The 17,823-nt window shown below is 45.1% G+C and overlaps 1 long non-coding RNA gene across 1 annotated transcript; it reads left to right on the forward strand.

The window, feature by feature from the left end:
• Window positions 1-102: 102 nt before the first annotated feature.
• On the forward strand, window positions 103-17,218 carry LOC144326595 (uncharacterized). The gene is made up of 3 exons (XR_013391612.1): window positions 103-471; window positions 11,723-11,842; window positions 16,951-17,218. It is a non-coding gene; the product is annotated as an uncharacterized LOC144326595 (long non-coding RNA).
• The last annotated feature ends 605 nt before the right edge of the window (window positions 17,219-17,823 follow it).

Genomic DNA, 17,823 nt, shown 5'->3' on the forward strand with positions numbered 1-17,823 from the left:
TAGAAGCTACAGGCCCAGGGAAACTGAATGTACCACCATAAGTGGGTGGGAGACACAGTTCTATAGTTTATCTTCTACTTAGATATATGTCAGGGAATCTTAGATATATATGCCAATAATCCTTTTGCACGTGGTCCACCCTGAACATCACACCATATATGAGGAATCAACCACCTTTCTTCTCTCCGCCTATTCCCCTGCCCCTGCCCCGCCACAGAGCTCTTAGAAAAGTCTCTGGTCCTCTTGAACAAAAGCCACGACCTTACCGAATTCATAGAGGAGTTCAAATCTGACGGGCCGAATGTGAACCCAGAATTTGTTCAGGGAGCCCACAGCAGCTGCACGAAAATTGGCAGCCTCCTTGAAGTCCTGCAGGACAGGAGAAGGCAACTGGACAAATACCTGAAGCTGCAGCGCCAAGGACTGGAGCAGGTTTTGCAAATCTGCCAGTGGCATCACCAGGAAAACCAGGTAGGAAAGAGAGACATATATAGCTGTATATATAAATGCATGCATGCAAACAGGACTGCGAAGTGAGGCTCTAATGTGTTGGATCAGATAAAACACATGGATGGGGTGCGATATTGGTGTGATCATTAGGCTTGCACCCAGTGGGATTCAAATCTGAGTAACCGTAGCCCTATTTATTGTGTTATTCATGTGCACGGCCTTACCGTGATTACTTCGAGCAGGGGAAGGGGCAGAAGAAGGGGGTGTGGTGGGTGCTGTCCGCCCCGGGTGTCACCACTGAGGGGGGTGACAAAATGCCAGGCGGCACTCACCACGGGGCCTGCAGTGCGCCAGAGCCACACGTCTCTCCTGGGAAAGAGCCAGTGTGGTGTAACGGTTAAGTGCGGTAGACTTGTAATCTGGTGAACCGGGTTTGCGCCTCCGCTCCTCCACATGCAGCTGCTGGGTGACCTTGGGCTAGTCACACTTCTCTGAAGTCTCTCAGCCCCACTCACCTCACAGAGTGTTTGTTGTGGGGGAGGAAGGGAAAGGAGAATGTTAGCCGCTTTGAGACTCCTTTGGGTAGTGATAAAGCGGGATATCAAATCCAAACTCTTCTTCTTCTTCTTCTTCTTCTTCTTCTTCTTCTTCTTCTTCTTCTTCTCAGGCGTGCGCAGACTCCTCGCTGCCCAAACAGTCTGCCCGCTGCCTCCCCCCAGCTGTAGGGCAGCTGAGTGGGAGGCGGCAGGGAGACTCTGGAGGCCCCATGGTGCGCCCTGCCCCTATGGGTGGCTCGCCCTGCCCTTATGGGTGGCTCGCCTTGCCCCTGGGCCGCCGCAGGCGCCTGAGCGGCTTCCTCCGCCACTGACCGGGGACATACTTTTAGCCCCACTCCTGACGTAGTATCACCTTCCTCAAACAACCACACACTGCTCATGGTTCTTTGAAGAACCCCCATCCGCCAGCATGCAAGCTCCTGGGTGTCCCAGTCACATGAAAGCCCTACGCAAGGGCAGAAACTCGTGTGTTGGGGTTTCCCCTCGGACAACTGCGGCAACATGGCTGTTTGGGGAAGGAGATGCAACGTCAGGAGGCAGAGCTCACAGCCCCTCCAGGTTCCAAGAAATCATGGCACAGGTTTCTGCCACAAGATGAAGTGATGCTGTGTAGCCACATGCAAGAGAGGACGAGGCTCCTGCTCCTTCAGTCTTTTTTGTGTGGAAGAGGGAGTGTGCAGCCACAGTGCATCCCTATAAATGACTATTCAGAAATAAGAGCTATTGAATTCAATGGGGCTTACTTCTAGGTAAGAGGTTAGGATTGCAGCTACAGTCCTCTGCACGTTTATTCAGAAATAAGTCACACTGTGTTTAATGGGACTTTAACACAGTCCTGGCATTTGGGGGCCTTCTTATCAGTGCTATTCAATGCCATCCAGCTGTTAAAGGCACAAAAATCCAGCTGGGAAAAGCTGGGACTGCTATATAAGCCATGCCACATTCTCAGACTTCCCATTCCATTCAATTTTTAATGTAAATATCCTGATAACAGCACCATAGGCTAGTGTTCAGATGGCGTTTGGAGTCAAATCTCAACCTTGTGTATGAAATTTGCAAAGCAATCCTATGCATATTTACTCAGAAGTACGTCCCACTGGGTTCATTGGAGATTACGCAGAAGTAAATGTGCCTAGCATCATAGCAGGAGAGGGAGGTAATGAAGTTTCAGCAACGTAATTAATTACATATTATTATTATTTTTTGCGGAGCGGGGGGAAGGAACCCCAGTGTTAACAAATACAGTGGTACCTTGGGTTAAGAACTTAATTCGTTCTGGAGCTCTGTTCTTAACCTGAAACTATTCTTAACCTGAAGCACCATTTTAGCTAATGGGGCCTCCCACTGCTGCTGTGCCGCTGAAGCACGATTTCTGTTCTCATCCTGAAGCAAAGTTCTTAACCGGAGGTACTATTTCTGGGTTAGCGGAGTCTGTAACCTGAAGCGTTGTAACCTGAAGCGTATGTAACCCAAGGTACCACTGTAAATGTTGCTTACATTCACATGACGTGAATCTGGTCATGACAACAGACGAAATTTCTGCATCTGTTTCCATATCTTATTGGGACTTTCTGTCCGACTTTCCTACTTACAGCACATTCAAAAACATAAACATCACATTACAGTGGTACCTCGGATTACATACGCTTCAGGTTACATATGCTTCAGGTTACAGACTCCGCTAACCCAGAAATAGTACCTCGGGTTAAGAACTTTGCTTCAGGATGAGAACAGAAATTGTGCTCCGGCGGCGCGACAGTAGCAGGAGGCCCCATTAGCTAAAGTGGTGCTTCAGGTTAAGAACAGTTTCAGGTTAAGTACGGACCTCTGGAACGAATTAAGTACTTAACCCGAGGTACCACTGTATACCATGAAAAGAATTCCTACAAACACCTTCCATTCATGCATACAAAACAAACCCTCTGTTACAGCTATGGAAAACTTTAGCAGCACCCTGATAACAGAACCCAACATCATCTCAGTCCATCAAAAGCCTGTGGGGAAAGTTAAGTCCTCACCTGGTACTGAAAAGATTACTGCAAATGTTATGTGGCCCTTGATGACAAGAAGGGCCTTACACCTGTATTATGCTTTTTATGGTATCAGTCAGATATGTTCTATGAACCCTCCTTTTACTCACTGACAATCAGTATTAACTTCCCAAGACGTCGTAAGTCATAGCATAGGAAGGAAGTTTAAAACTGAAAAGTCGTATAGCGTTATACAGAGATCATCTTAACAAATATGTAAGGAAATAGTGCTTTGTGTTCTTTGACATAGTTGGCAGCCTGGGCATATAAATTAAATATGCAAATGGAAGCAGCATCACTTTGTCGTGGATTTTTCTCAAAGCTCTTCAAATAGCCCCCTGGAGAGCATCCCATTACCTGTTTTGTAATGCGCTATGGGTACATTATAAATCACAAATTGTTCTTTGCATTTTTATATAACATCCCCCCAAGTAAAGCCTTATGAATTTGCTTGGGCTTGCTAGGAAACTCTGAAGCATCCGTCAGATGCTTGTAATTGCCCATGGGAAGACTAGATTTACCAGTTTCTTGACTAGATTGATCTGTACCCAGAATGACAAATCCCGTGTTCCTTCAGAGGTGTCAACTTCACAGCCGTTGGCTATAGTCTGGTAGCTGAGAACAAATCCCCATTTTAAAATAATATAAAGAGGGTTGGTGTGAAAATTACAAAATGTGAGCTACACAGCTATTGGTATGCAAATCATGAGGATACCACAAGCTATAGTTCAGAAGGCCCAGGGTGACGCCATGTTGGTTGTTGTTTTGCTCTGTCTCCTGAGAAATGCTCAAGCAAGGATCTGCCTAGGAATACAATATTTCCATTACTGAGATAGATTCTCACTGGTTTAAAACAATGTTGCGAAACAAATTTCATGAAATAAGTTTGAAAAATACCTTGTTGAAAAGTATTCATTCTTTATCCAGTACATTTTGTTTGGTAATACCGTATTTTTCAATCTATAAGACGCACCAGACCACAAGACGCACCTAATTTTTGGAGGAGGAAAACAAGAAAAAAAATATTCTGAATCTCAGAAGCCAGAACAGCAAGAGAGATCGCTGCGCAGTGAAAGCAGCAATCCCTCTTGATGTTCTGGCTTCTGGGATAGCTGCGCAGCCTGCATTCGCTTCATAAGACGCACACACATTTCCCCTTACTTTTTAGGAGGGAAAAAGTGAGTCTTATAGAGCAAAAAATATGGTATCTGGTACAAGTTTGCCAGCAATGGGGATTTTGTTTCCAGTGTGAAAAATTCACTTGTGTCATCATCATCATCACCACCATCATCATTTAAAATATAGTAGATAGGGCTTTCCTGCCATCTGTCCATTTGAATCCTGGCCAATCTGGCCAGGCTGTGGTGTCAGGGCTTGGGAGCGGACCAAAGTGGAGCAGGCTTCACTCTGGTCCACCCCAGCCCTATAAAGGCTGGCTGCCCCTGACCCCAGGGACTGCAGTCAGCTGAAGAACATCTCTCCCTCCCCACCCAATTTAGTAATGCTTTGGGTTTTGTATGCTAACCTTTCCCTTCCAAGTCAAGAAGGAATTTGCCTGCAAACAGGTTGGCGCTGTTTGCAGGTTTTGCCTTCCCCGTAGCAATAGTCACAACTTTAGCAGATAAGGCATTGAGTGGAATCCTTTCAGTCTAACATCATTCAGGGGGTGAAGTGGTGCATCACCCCCACCTCAGGACTGTGCAATAACAGGGTACCGCATTAGAGGGGTCTCGTTGATCTCTGTCCAAAAGCCAAGGGGTGCAGCAGATGGGCCATAGACATTCCTTCAGCCGCTTGTGACGGCCATTCATGTAGACGTGCATCTTGCAGACGGCCCATTAATCCTAGGCTCGACCCTGTCATGTGTCAGCCCTTCACCAGGGGGGCTGAAAGGGATATGCGCCCGAGGCCTGAGCCAAGTCCAAACTACACCTGGAATCAAAAAAGTTGTGGACAATTTTTAAATTCCAGAATGCCATCCTGTCCACCTTCACAGGAGAACAAAAGCCTTGCTCTCTGGAGAGGGGTCGCTGCGAGTGGGTCCGCAACAATTTCCACTGGTCCACTACAGTATGGCCGTGCCAGACGGGAACATGGAGGAGGGCATGGAACGAAAGACTGGTTGTACAGGATTGTAAAGGGTTTCAGAGCAGGCGAGGATCCCACCTCCCCGCACAGGTGCTATATACTGTGTCCAGAATTTGTAAACTTGGGTATCACAAATGGGACGTGGAAGAGAGTTGGCTATCAGCTCCATTTCCCACGATCTCACTTTAGGAGCTAGAGTAACAACCTCAGTTTGCTTCAGTACAGCAAGAAACAGGTCAGCTGGGAGCAGGCATTTAGGTAATAATGCGTTAAAAATGGCATATTTCCCCTAACCGCAGTGCAATCATCTGAAAAACATCGTAATCCCTGGCAGCTGCAAACTATTCTTTCTCAAATATTTTCAGCAAATCCCTTTTATTAATGAAAAATAAAGGCGGGCAGGGCTGTTTTGTACATAATTAGTTCGGCAAGCAGATCCGTTATTAATGTATATGTGTTCATACATTTCTCAATGGCTCCCAATTATGTCTTTGTGAGGAGAACCACTAAATCACGGTTATTCAAGGCTCCCAAGCTCATTGATTCACAGCTTGCTGCTCCAAGGTGGACAGCAAGGTCAGAGGTTATGGTTTGTTAAATGATTTCCCACAAGTAAAAATGCTGGCACACCTTTTATAAACAATAACTCAGATCCTCAAATGCCCCTGATGAAGTAGACATTTGCCTGTGAAAGCTATGGACATAATAAATGTCTTAAGTCCACAATCCAAACACCATGGCTAGCAGTGGTGCAGGCTTAAAGGAGCAGAACAACAATCACCGCATCCACAGCCCCACCACTTGTTACCTAGGATAGAAGATCCTAGGTCAGATAGCAGGAATACTGGTGTGGCAGAAGCATCTAGGTGGAATCTAGACACATATTTAAAAAAAACCGCTATGAAAATGCTATTTAAAAAGTTTTGAAAAATATATTGAATTCCCCATAGTTCAGCATCACCATCTAGTGTCACATTTGTATAATGCACTTCACAACACACTTAAAAACGTTTTATCTGCAGCTGTATAGCTGAGTCCCTAGATCAGGCCTGTTGCTGGCATGTGACAGTAGCAGGGACAGGTTGTCCCCATCCCACAAAATGGCCCATTTTAGAAGATTCTGCCAGAGACATCTGGTGCCAGTGCCCCCATTCCCACTATTTGGGAAGGCATATTGGCGCACTCCTTGGCAGCAAGGCTTCCTCTGCCCCCGTTCTTGTGTTTGCTATAGGCATACTGACGTGGCACCTTCTCAAGAATCTTTTGTCAGGATTGTAATTTGCAAAGCACTGTCCAAATTCTCTGTTGTCATGTTGCAATCAGTGCAGCCATTTCTTGCTTTGCTTCAGATATAGCAATACATAGAAACAAACTGAAGGTTTGTTTCTGAAGGGAGGGGAATCTTCTGAATAGTTCAGGCATGCTGAACGCAACTGGCATGATCCACAAGATCATTTCTTTGTAATATTTCCTCTTTAAAGTGATGTGGGTTGATGGTAAAGGTAAAGGTACCCCTGACAGTTATGTCCAGTCGCGGACGACTCTGGGGTTGCGCGCTCATCTCGCTCTATAGCCTGAGGGAGCCAGCGTTTGTCCGTAGACAGCTTCCGGGTCATTTGGCCGTCATGACTAAGCCGCTTCTGGTGAACCAGAGGAGCTCACGGAAACGCCATTTACCTTCCCGCCGGAGCGGCCCCTATTTATCAAAACCCTTTCTGGACCTTAATCTTCCAGGACTCATTTGTTATGAGTCATTTGTCAGATTCGCCACTTACCCAAAGCACATGTTCTCACAGGTAGCAGTGCAGTTTCAGCAAGTTATTTTACAAAATCCATGTTGGACTTTGTTGTGAGTCCCTCTAACAATCCTGAGGAACTGGTTAAATCTGCTATCCCCTATCCCCTCCAGAGCAGGGTGAAGGGAGAGTAAGCTTTCTACAGTGCTTAGTGAATGCTTATCTCTGTTAGTGCTTCCGTGGCTCTGGTTTTCAAATCTTCTTTAACAAATACACACCTCAGGCAGTGAGGATGCAGGCACCCGCCTAGTAGCTGATAATATATTACTGCATTTCAGCACATTTCAGAGTGTTAACATTGAGAGCACAATTATCAATTAGCACAGCTTACACAATTTTGCTGGGTGGTTTTTCATTTTTATAACTTTATATCTTACTGTGCAATCGTACACTTGCCTAATTGCGTAATATGCCTGTTCATGGAGTTGCGCTCCTCTCAAAGGAGCAGGTGTAGAGTCAGGGGGCACTCGTGCACCCATCTTAAGTCACTGGAAGCCCAGCTTCGAAAGATAGACATAGCCAAGTAGCTGGGATGTGAGAGGTTATTTCAATAGGGGGTGTCAGGGACTGGGCAGAGGAGGAACGGTGGAGTCCCCCTCCCCAGCCTGACCCTTCCAGAGAAGAAGGAGACAGTTCAAAATTACAACAGAGGGTTGAGGGAGGTCACAGCTCAGACGCAGATGAAGTGAAAAGCTGGAAAATATTGGGAGAGGAGGAGGCAGAAGAGGAAGCATCACGGACTCAGTGTCTTTAGAAAGCATTCCAGCCTCCCCTCCCAGAACACGGCGGGCCTTGAAAGTAGGAGAGCAAAGAGCTCAAAGGTCGAGGGCACTTTCTAGCACCCTTCGCGATGACTCATGAGGAAGTGGGAGAGATGGAGGGGGTTGGAGATTCACTCAGAGCAACGCCATTATTCCGAGAGGCCACATTCCCAAGCCTCTCTATGTGAATATTGAATAAAAGAAGATGGTAAGGGCTTTTCCTCGTCTTGTCCGTTCCTGGCAACCTGCCCTGGGGGTTGGTTCCTCTGCTGCCTGACAAGGGGTGAACTTTTTAAGTCTTCCTTTTGTCTCTGCTGCAAACGTGCCAAAATGGACACATGGAAAGGGGAGTTTGGTGTTGTGCTAGCTGGCTCTGCTTCCAATCTCTGTATGTTCAAAGTGCCTTTTTAAAAAAGCAGAAGCCTAAATGTTACCTGTATCGGGGGGGGGGGCGGGCAGAGCGGGGAAAGGCTGCCATGGATCACACATCAGGAGACCACACTATATTCAGGTGTATTTGTATAGAAGGCGCCTTGAATGAATACCCAACACTAGTGCTATCAAGTTTTTAGGTCTGTTTCCCTAGCTCCCTGGAATAGACACTTTAATTCTAATCCTGCCTCCCAGCTGTGCATAAAACCCTACAGCTCCTTGTTAAGTATTGCTTCTCATGGAGAGTTTGATGTCCTTCCTTCCGTGGAGTTTTATCCCTGACATTGCCTTATTCATTATCGTCCAGGACTGAGAGGTCAGCGTATTCCATTTAGCACCCAAGAGTGAGAATGTTGCACTTTCCTCCCTGTCTGGCCCTAGATTCTGTCATCTCTCTGACCAGCTTCCATATAATTAAAAACCATCTAGAGTTGTACCCAAAGTTACATGAGCAAAATGCAGCTTTCTCCACCCAATTTTGGGCCATTTCCTCTGTCCACTGTAGCCTCCTATGACACAGCACACAGTGTCTGGTAGCGCCCCACAACCTCCAAAGAAGCTACAAGGGAGAGGGGCAGGAGGAAAGGGGGGAAAGGTAAAGTTTTATTGCATGAGCTTACTTTCCAGTCACATGGCACTGAACGTAACCTGCCTTTCTTGTCCTGCTGATTCCAAGTAGAGTAGCCCAATGTTAAAGGTAAAGGGACCCCTGACCGTTAGGTCCAGTCGTGGCCGACTCTGGGGTTGCGGCGCTCATCTCGCTTTATTGGCCAAGGGAGCCGGCATACAGCTTCCGGGTCATGTGGCCAGCATGACTAAGCCACTTCTGGCGAACCAGAGCAATGCATGGAAACGCCGTTTACCTTCCCGCCGGAGCTGTACCTATTTATCCACTTGCACTTTGACATGCTTTCAAACTGCTAGGTTGGCAGGAGCAGGGACCGAGCAATGGGAGCTCACTCTGTTGCGGGGATTCGAACCGCTGACCTTCTGATTGGCAAGTCCTAGGCTCTGTGGTTTAACCCACAGCGCCACCCGCAGCCCAGTGTTAGGAGCAAGCTTTTGTAACATCTTGTCATAGAAGGTAGTGGATGGCTGCAGATCCTCTTCCATTTCGGGGTTCTGATGACTACAGAAAAATATATTGGACACATTCAGTATTCCTCCCAATATTTCCTGGTGGAACAAACAGTGACACGCCTCAGATTTATGTGCTCCCTCGTCCCATTTCCCTCCCTTTGCCTTCAAGCAAAGGAGATTAGCTCACACCAAATCATGACTAATTCCTGCTCTTAGGGCACATTAACTTTTTGCAAGCCAGCATTCGGCCAAGAAGTGGCAACCTCGTTTGCTGCAAATTAGAAGGGGAATGAATGGGGGGGAGGGGGAGGATGAAATGTGTGAACTAATGTTTACTGCTGTCCATTCCCCTGGTTACAAACCACCGCACAGCCTCCAGCATTCCTCAGATGAAAATTGGGACGTGTGCCTTTTTGGGGCTGTGTTGCTGTGCAAGCCAGTGGGCGAGTGGACAAGGCCTGATGGGAGCTGTGACATTCCATCCCTGGAGGTCACAGGTGAGGGAGGAAGGGTAGGGGAAAACACCAACCAGGACTCTGGTTCGTGGCAGCCACCATGCTTCCAGTGTGGCTTCCACAGTTTTTCCCTCCCCAGTCTTGTGCTGTGGGAGAAGGAAGGCAAAATACCCCTTCTCCGCCGCCTTCTTCCATGGCAGCCGCCATTGCTTGGAGCCATGTCGGAGGCCGTAGTGAATGAGTGGTCAGGTGGCCTCTGTAGGAAGAAGGAGGGAGAGCTGTGGGGAGCCCAGAGCTCACTTCCTTGGCCTTCTTTCTGGTGGCAGGGGCATTGCCATGGCAACCATTGTGGCCTAGCAGGCTTCATGCTTAGGCACCACTGCAAGCCGGCTCATCCTCCTCCCCAAGCTCAGTGATGGCGCTGGCCTCCCAGGGTCAGATCAGAAGCTGGGATGGCTTCTGCAATTCTGGAACCATCTGTGGAAAATTGGGACACTTGAAGGGCATGCCATAGTGTGCCACTGAATCTGAACTGAGCCACTCAAATCATAGTGATAGCCAGTCTCAGAGTAGACCCATAAATTTACTTTAAGTATTACTTATCGCCTTTAGTTGTGAGGTTGTTAAGAAACACCAAGCATTTCATATATATACTCACTCTCTCTCTCTCTCTCTCTCTCTCTCTCTCTCTCTCTCTCTCTCTTTCTCTCTCTCTCTCTCTCTCTCACACACACACACACACACAAACATATATTGTATCTCCCCACCTCTCCAGTACTGTGATTTAAAAATGAAATCAGGCCTTGAACGAGGAACATATCAAAATGAATAAATTGGAAACACTTAGGAAGCAGCTTTGTGGTGTGACATCAAATTAAATTTTAATTACATTAATTATCTCTTTATATCCCTTGCTACACCGAACTCCTTAGGTAATTTGCTGAGTGTGTTGTTGTAGATTTGTGGGAAGCATTTTTGTTTACTTTCAGAATATTCATAGAGGAATACTTAATAGCTCCAATTGTGTGTGTAAGGACAGACTAGGGCCTCAGTCTCACATGGTTCTGTACCCATGCTTAAGCCCCACTGAAATTAAAGGAGGTTAAGAATAACTATACTGGATTGTGGTGTATATGTAGGTAATAATCCAATATACCAGTAAATAAAATAGCTGCATTTTAGCCCATGTGATATCAAATTCCATATACTTCTTACTCTGTTTAGGCATTATGTGAATTAATGGAATAGGGAGAAGGATCTTGCATGCTTGACTTCCTCATGTTCATTTTAATGCTCGAAAGAGCCTTTGTACACACAACTGCATAAGCAAAGGATTCCAGGTCCCTGATCGTTTATTCCTCATTCTCCAGGGTGAGGGATTGTCATAGGATAGTTAAATGCAGGCCTTGAGCTAAAGGTATATTCATTCTGCTTGGGGGTCACTGATTTCCTTCCTCTGTTTGTGCCCACAGTTCAGAGAACAGGTTCTCTCTTAACATCCTGCAGCTTTATAGGATTAAAATAGAGTAGATGTGGATGTGAAATAATTATAGTTCCCAGGGCAATGCTTTTCTTTATCAAATAAAACACCAAATCACAAAACAAAGTGAAGACCGAAAACAAGTCCTCATTCATTGTAAACAGGATTTGTTTAAAACTTCAGTGCGCGAACAACTGGGCTATGGAAATCCAGCCTTTATTAGAATCATTTACAAATTTCCTATTCTTTTGGCTAAAACAAGATTTTTCACACACTCTCATTAAAAATGAAGCTAAACTGGGTTTTTAAATGAATAGATAACTCGCAATGTAGCAGTACAGTTCAAACCAATTCACAGAAGGCTGAGCTATTTCTAAGAAGATATAGGTTGAATAGCAGTAAGGAGGATGAAAGAGTTCTTACCATTGTGCTGGATCCATTCAGTGATTGGGAATGTGATCCTAATCATCTATGTTTATTGCTTATGATTAATCTCGTTCAACACACTATGGGTTATTATATAACTATCCTTATGATTAATCTCACTTCAGTAGTTACATACCAGTCCTTCAAAATATTGTTTCTTTTCTCAGATCACCTCTTGGTACAAGAAGAACATAAAGGATTATTTTCATAAGCAAAAGCTGGGGTCATCTTTAAAAGAAAATGAAGAATTACTCCAGGAGCACAAGGAAATGGAAAATAAGGTTAAAGTAAGAACCATCTTATCTAAAACATGCTCACTGTAGTCCTTCAATTTCTTACAGTGGACTATTGTATTGATATCGGAACATCTTTCCCTGAGGATTATCATTTCACTCATTAAATCATGGGCTCTTCATTGCTTGGACTAATCTACACTGGTGAGTTATAACGTTAAAAATACGTTATAAAATGTGACACCAGAGGGCGCTGTAGAGCAGCAATCTGTTGTCAATGGGATATATAGATATATATATCAGGTTTTTTTATAGCGTTTTTCTTAGCAGTGTAGATCCAGCCCTAATTTATATGTTTTTGCCCAGTTTGGGAAGAATATGTATTTGCTCATGGTTTCTGACAAGTGGCAACCCCTCTCAAGGCAGGTCACTCTTAAAAACTATGGTGCTAAGGTTCCATAACCAGACAAATTAATAGAAGGGGAAATGTATGAACTGGTTAAGAAATGCAAGCAAAAACTCAATGTGTCACTGAGGTTTGGGGCTGCTTCCCCATTGCAAAAGAAGAATGCACACTACAGCTTCTTTACCTATTACATATGGGGTGGCTGTTGATAAAGTCAGCTATTTTGTTTTAAATAATCATTTTACATGTTGCTTTACATATTCCACCCACCCCCAGTTTTTTCTTCATCCTTAGCAAAATCTTAGTCTCATGCTTCATTTCCATTTATGTATCCTTAAATTTCAAGAAGAAGAAATCAACTCTAAGAGTGTCTGTCCCAGTGATGGCTTTTTAAGAAAATAAACATTCTGAATACAGTCTAGAAAGCTGAACAAATTTAAGTATAATTGACTTCAGTGGGAAAGAGTTAATCACTATAATTGGATACAATGGGACTTAGAAGTCATTAACTTTGGCTGGATCACACCCGGTATTTTTCTGCAATTCAGGGTGCATAGGAGCACTTCTTTTTTCTCAGCTGCTTCATGTTTTTGAAAGCCTCACAGCCTCTTTTGAACAAAAGGGTCCAGATTTTTTATTTTTATTTTTTTAAAAAAACAAAGTATAATTTCACCCTGTCTGCACCAATCTTTTCAGAAGTGCCAGATCAATCAAGAGATCTACAAAGGGGCTCAATTTCTGTGCCAAATGGAATATTGAGAACTGCAATTTTAAAGGTTACTTACTGAGAAGGCAAAAAAGTAAAATATCATGACCTGTCTGTGGAGAAACACTGAGCACAGGTTGTGTATAATGCTGTGTGTCCTCAGAGGTACTTAGGTAGCTCAGGAAATCTGCAGAGGCATGGCAACATCAGGCTTTTTGCAGCTCTTGGTGGAAAGAAGTGACAATGATATCATGCCACCAAATAGCGCGCAGTATTAAAACAGTAATGTCTCTGGCTGCTGTGGATCACTGCAGATGACAGCTGATCCTCTGTGCTAAGCAGCTCACTTGTAGCAGTTCATCCTTTTGGATCAAATCATTATCTCAGCAGTCCTGCAGAGAGGCAAGAAAAGGGCTTGGTGCCTGTGGCTTCGAAGAGAAAATCCCCCCGTCTACACAATGAACCATGCCCAGTGAGCCAGTGTGGTGTAGTGGTTAAGAGCGGTGGACTCATAATCTGGTGAACCAGGTTCGATTCCCGCTCCTCCACATGCAGCTGTTGGGTGACCTTGGGCTAGTCACACTTCTTTGAAGTCTCTCAGCCTCACTCACCTCACAGAGTGTTTGTTGTGGGGGAGGAAGGAAAAGGAGATTGTTAGCCGCTTTGAGACTCCTTCAGGTAGTGATAAAGCGGGATATCAAATCCAAACCCACCAAGCTTAACAGGTAAAGGGACCCCTGACCATTAGGTCCAGTCGTGGCCGACTCTGGGGTTGCGACGCTCATCTTGCTTTATCGGCCAAGGGAGCCGGCATACAGCATGACTAAGCCACTTCTGGCAAACCAGAACAGTGCACGGAAACACCGTTTACCTTCCCGCCGGAGCGGTACCTATTTATCTACTTGCACTTTGACCTGCTTTTGAACTGCTAGGTTGGCAGGAGCTGGGACCGAGCAACAGGAGCTCACCCCATCGCGGGGATTCGAACCGCTGACCTTCTGATTGGCAAGTCATAGGCTCAGTGGTTTAACCCACAGTGCCACCTGCATCACATAAACTTTAGTGAGGTGTTCAAGGGACAGGGGCAGCAGATCCTGATGTCGGTCTTTATACCACCCACCCCATCCCTGATGTAGATCTTCACTCACCTCTTCTTCCCTGGCTGGGAGGGGACACCATTTGGTGGTTTGCCTCAGGCGCCAAAATGTCTTGCGTCAACCCTGGTCCTGCCTCTTAAGACACCCGTGCGCATGCTGGCTGTGCCCCGTGGCCTACGCAAGATTGGTGTCTACCCAAAGAGGGCCTTATGCACATGTCCCTGTCTCTGTTGAGGGACCCTCCCCTCCCCCGCATTTACATGTATAGCACCAAATTCCCGAATAGGGATGGAAACCAGCTTAGCATACTCATTGGCTATTAAAGGACACAGAGGGATAAGACACATCACACATGGCTAATTCAGATGCAACCACTTTTCTTCAACATGGCAGAGATTATGTGTGTGTATCTCTCTGTGTGTGTGTGGTGTTGTTTTTTTAAAAAATGTTATTATTGTAACCTTTCCTGTAGAGCTTCTTTCTTGAGTGCAGAGATCCAACATGATATAGTGAGCGGAATGTTGGACAGGGACTGGGGAGACCGAGGTACAAATCCACACTCAGATATGAAGTCCACTGGGTGACACTAGGCCAGTCACACATCTAGCTCAGTACTGACCCTCTAAGGTATCAGGCAAGAATCTTTCCCAAACCTGACACCTGAGATCTTTTTAACTAGATCTGCCAGAGAATGGACCTGCGACTTCCCGCAGTACAGGAATCCTCTGTGCTTTTTACCTCTGAGATGGCAACCTTTCCATTTAGAAATCTTCTAACACCACCAATAAACACCAAAGTGCGTCAAGTTTACCATAACCCATACCAGCAAGAGAATATAATGGGGAATATTTTCTTCTTTATTTAACAGATTTATTTATTTTTTAAAGCCACGCAAGACCCACAATGAAGTCACATAGGAATGAAACTGAGCCCTGGTGATCTTTGACCAATGTGTGGCTCTGATCCAGCAGATCTGATGTGATTGCAAAGCCCTCTGTGTTCAGGGAGCGTCTCCATATTCAGTGGGCGATCTTGGAATGCTTGCACACAAATAACTCCCCTTCATAGGAAAGGGCAGAGGGTCACTGCGCTGACTGACTTTTGGACGCTGTCCATTTTTAAGGAGATAGGATTACCATTATTAGAATCAATGGAATTTAAACATTACAGTAAAACACTTAGGCTCATTGATTTCAAGAATACATTGGCATGCATAGCTTGCACTGGATTGCCCAGTAGTGAAACTTGGGAAATTGTTGATAATGCCATTGTGTCAAATAACTGAATGCATGTGGTTGTATTTTAAATGATAGCAAGATGCCCATATGTTTGTTCCTAAGCAATGTAATTGAATTTTGAGGGTACTGTCAACCATTCATATTAGCGCTACATTGAACATGGTAGTTGCTGTCCCTTATTTAGTAGGATGGGTATTTTGCAGCTCAGCAGGATAGGTAATTGAACAAAAGGCTTGTACTTCTTTGCTGCTGTTTCCAATTCATCCCGGAAGAATGGTTTTCCTGTTTATTAGCCATATAATAACCTATGCATGGGAAGTAGTTGCTGTAACTCTTTACACTATCTCTACACTGTAAGCCAGTGCTGCCTTGGTATATGGCTTTGTTTGTTTGTTTATTTGTGGCATTTGTATTCCATCCTGTTACATAAACCTCTGTAGGTGGTTTACAATAAATCGGGGGAAAAGAGAGTTAAAATACAAAGTAAAATATAAAACCATTTAAAAGGGTGGAGGAAACTCTTCTTAAATACAACAACAAAACTAGTTGCATTGAAGGAATTGTGAAGTGTCCAGGCACGGGGAAATTAGACTACCTGCTGCCATGTAGGCCTAACTATCCACAGGAAAAGAAATAGAAGTATACTAGTTTATTAGGTATTTTTGTGCTTTCTGTTATGTACTGAAGTTCTCACCCTGGGCCAGCAGGGGGATACTGTAGATAGTTTTCACTCAGGTCCACGTCAGTTATTTTAGGCGGGAAACCCTGGGTTGTTGTTGCTACAATGTTGACAGCTGGCTGTCTATAAAAGCAGGCCAGCTGAGCTGTTTGCTGTTCAGTTTCTGTTTCAGCTTACAAAATAAAGAGCTGCTTTGGAGAAATCGCTGTGTCGTCTGCCATGTCTACCCACTATTCAACACTTTCATTTTTGGGTTTTTATCTTGTGGACCTGCCCCGTGATCTTTGGATGAAGGGTGGTATACAAATTTAATGACTAGTAATAATAATAATCTCAAATACGTTTGTGTGAATCAAATGTCCTTGCTGGACTTTTGGGTATGACAACTGGGACCATCTGCACAGCAGGCGAGTTCAACTGCCTACTGATGCTCCCTCTCACTGCCATGTTCTTTCCCCCCTCCTATCTGGGGTTCCTTGGAGAACGCTGGGGTCTTGAGGTTGCCCATCACCTGGACAGCACACTGAGCAGGCACACAGGTCACCTGATCACAATCTTCTTCACCATGATGAGATGTAATTTTTTAAAAAAGTAATTTTCTGAATTTGCATCTCCTACCTTCCAACACTTTGAAGCTAGAATCCAGGATGGCATCTTCCTATTTTGTTTTGTTTTATCACAGGAGCATGGGAGCCATTTGGGTTGCTGTAATCTCCTGCAATTTCGCACCGCAGTCCCCCCCCCCCCAAAAAAACCCCCACACATTTTGGGCAGGCATGGCAACAAAAAACAGGGTCCTGGAAAAAAGCGCTTTTAGAGGGAAATTGCATTGCAAAATCGAGAGAGAGCATGACCACTGTTCTCTTACAATAAAAAACAAGTTCCTATTTTTTCCAGGACACTTGTAGGGTATGGAATCTATGCATGTAAATTAGCATGTTCAAGTTTTATTTAAATCTGTGCTATTGTCTGTCTTTTTCGTGGAGTGGCTATCCTGCAGGCAGATAGCTAACTGAGGCGGCCCTTCTCTTTCTAGGTATGGAGCTCAAGTGTGGAAGATTTGAAATCAGAGGCTCTCAAGATTCTGTTTTCAGAAGAGTATGCTGAAAAAGAGCACCTGAAGCTTTCAAATCAGAAAATGAACCTGTTGCAACAGGAAGTGAACCGTTGTATGGAGGAGCGGAAAACCTTGTTGCAAGAAGCCAATGAATTCTTCACTGCAGCAGCGAAGGTTAGTCAAAGGATTAACCAGCCCGCAACATATGGTCCAGTTGCTTACACTATGCATAGTGCGCCACGTTTGTTTTCAGTTTGTCACAGTTCTCTTTCTGGTTTCAAAAAGAGAAACATTGCATGTGTTTGTATGTATTTCTCTGTGTGCAGAACAATCTGAGAGGGGCAGAGGAGTCCCTCCAAGGATTTTGCCTCCAGCAGTTTATATTCTAAGAACCAGGTGGGGCTGTTGTCCGTCAAGGCCCCACACCCCCTCCCTTGAGGAATGAAAACATGTGGACACCAATATTTAGGTTAATGGGCAAAAAAAGGTCACAACTTTTATTGGTTACAGAATGTGAATGGTATTGGCTTTAGGCATTGGACCCGTTCCGACTATATCTGACTCCCGCTTGCCATGCAGGAAGTCTCAAAAGGGTTAACCACCTTTAGGGGGAGCCCTGTTTATGTACATCAACTCAGAGCTCCCCCAGGGTCACCGGAAAGGTCGTGCCATGGCCCTAGCCACCGCCCGGGCTTCGGACAGGATCCAGGACCCCCGGACTCCTTTAATGGAATACCCTTAAAGTGGAGGGGTAGGTGATGGCCACAACCTCCCCTCCCATAAACCAAGTTTTCCCAATGCCTAACAGCCTTACCTTACAAAGTTGTGATGATTTGCTACGAGGTAGGCAAA

Source organism: Podarcis muralis, unplaced genomic scaffold (assembly GCF_964188315.1).
Source record: "Podarcis muralis unplaced genomic scaffold, rPodMur119.hap1.1 HAP1_SCAFFOLD_206, whole genome shotgun sequence".
Classification (NCBI taxonomy): domain Eukaryota; kingdom Metazoa; phylum Chordata; class Lepidosauria; order Squamata; family Lacertidae; genus Podarcis; species Podarcis muralis.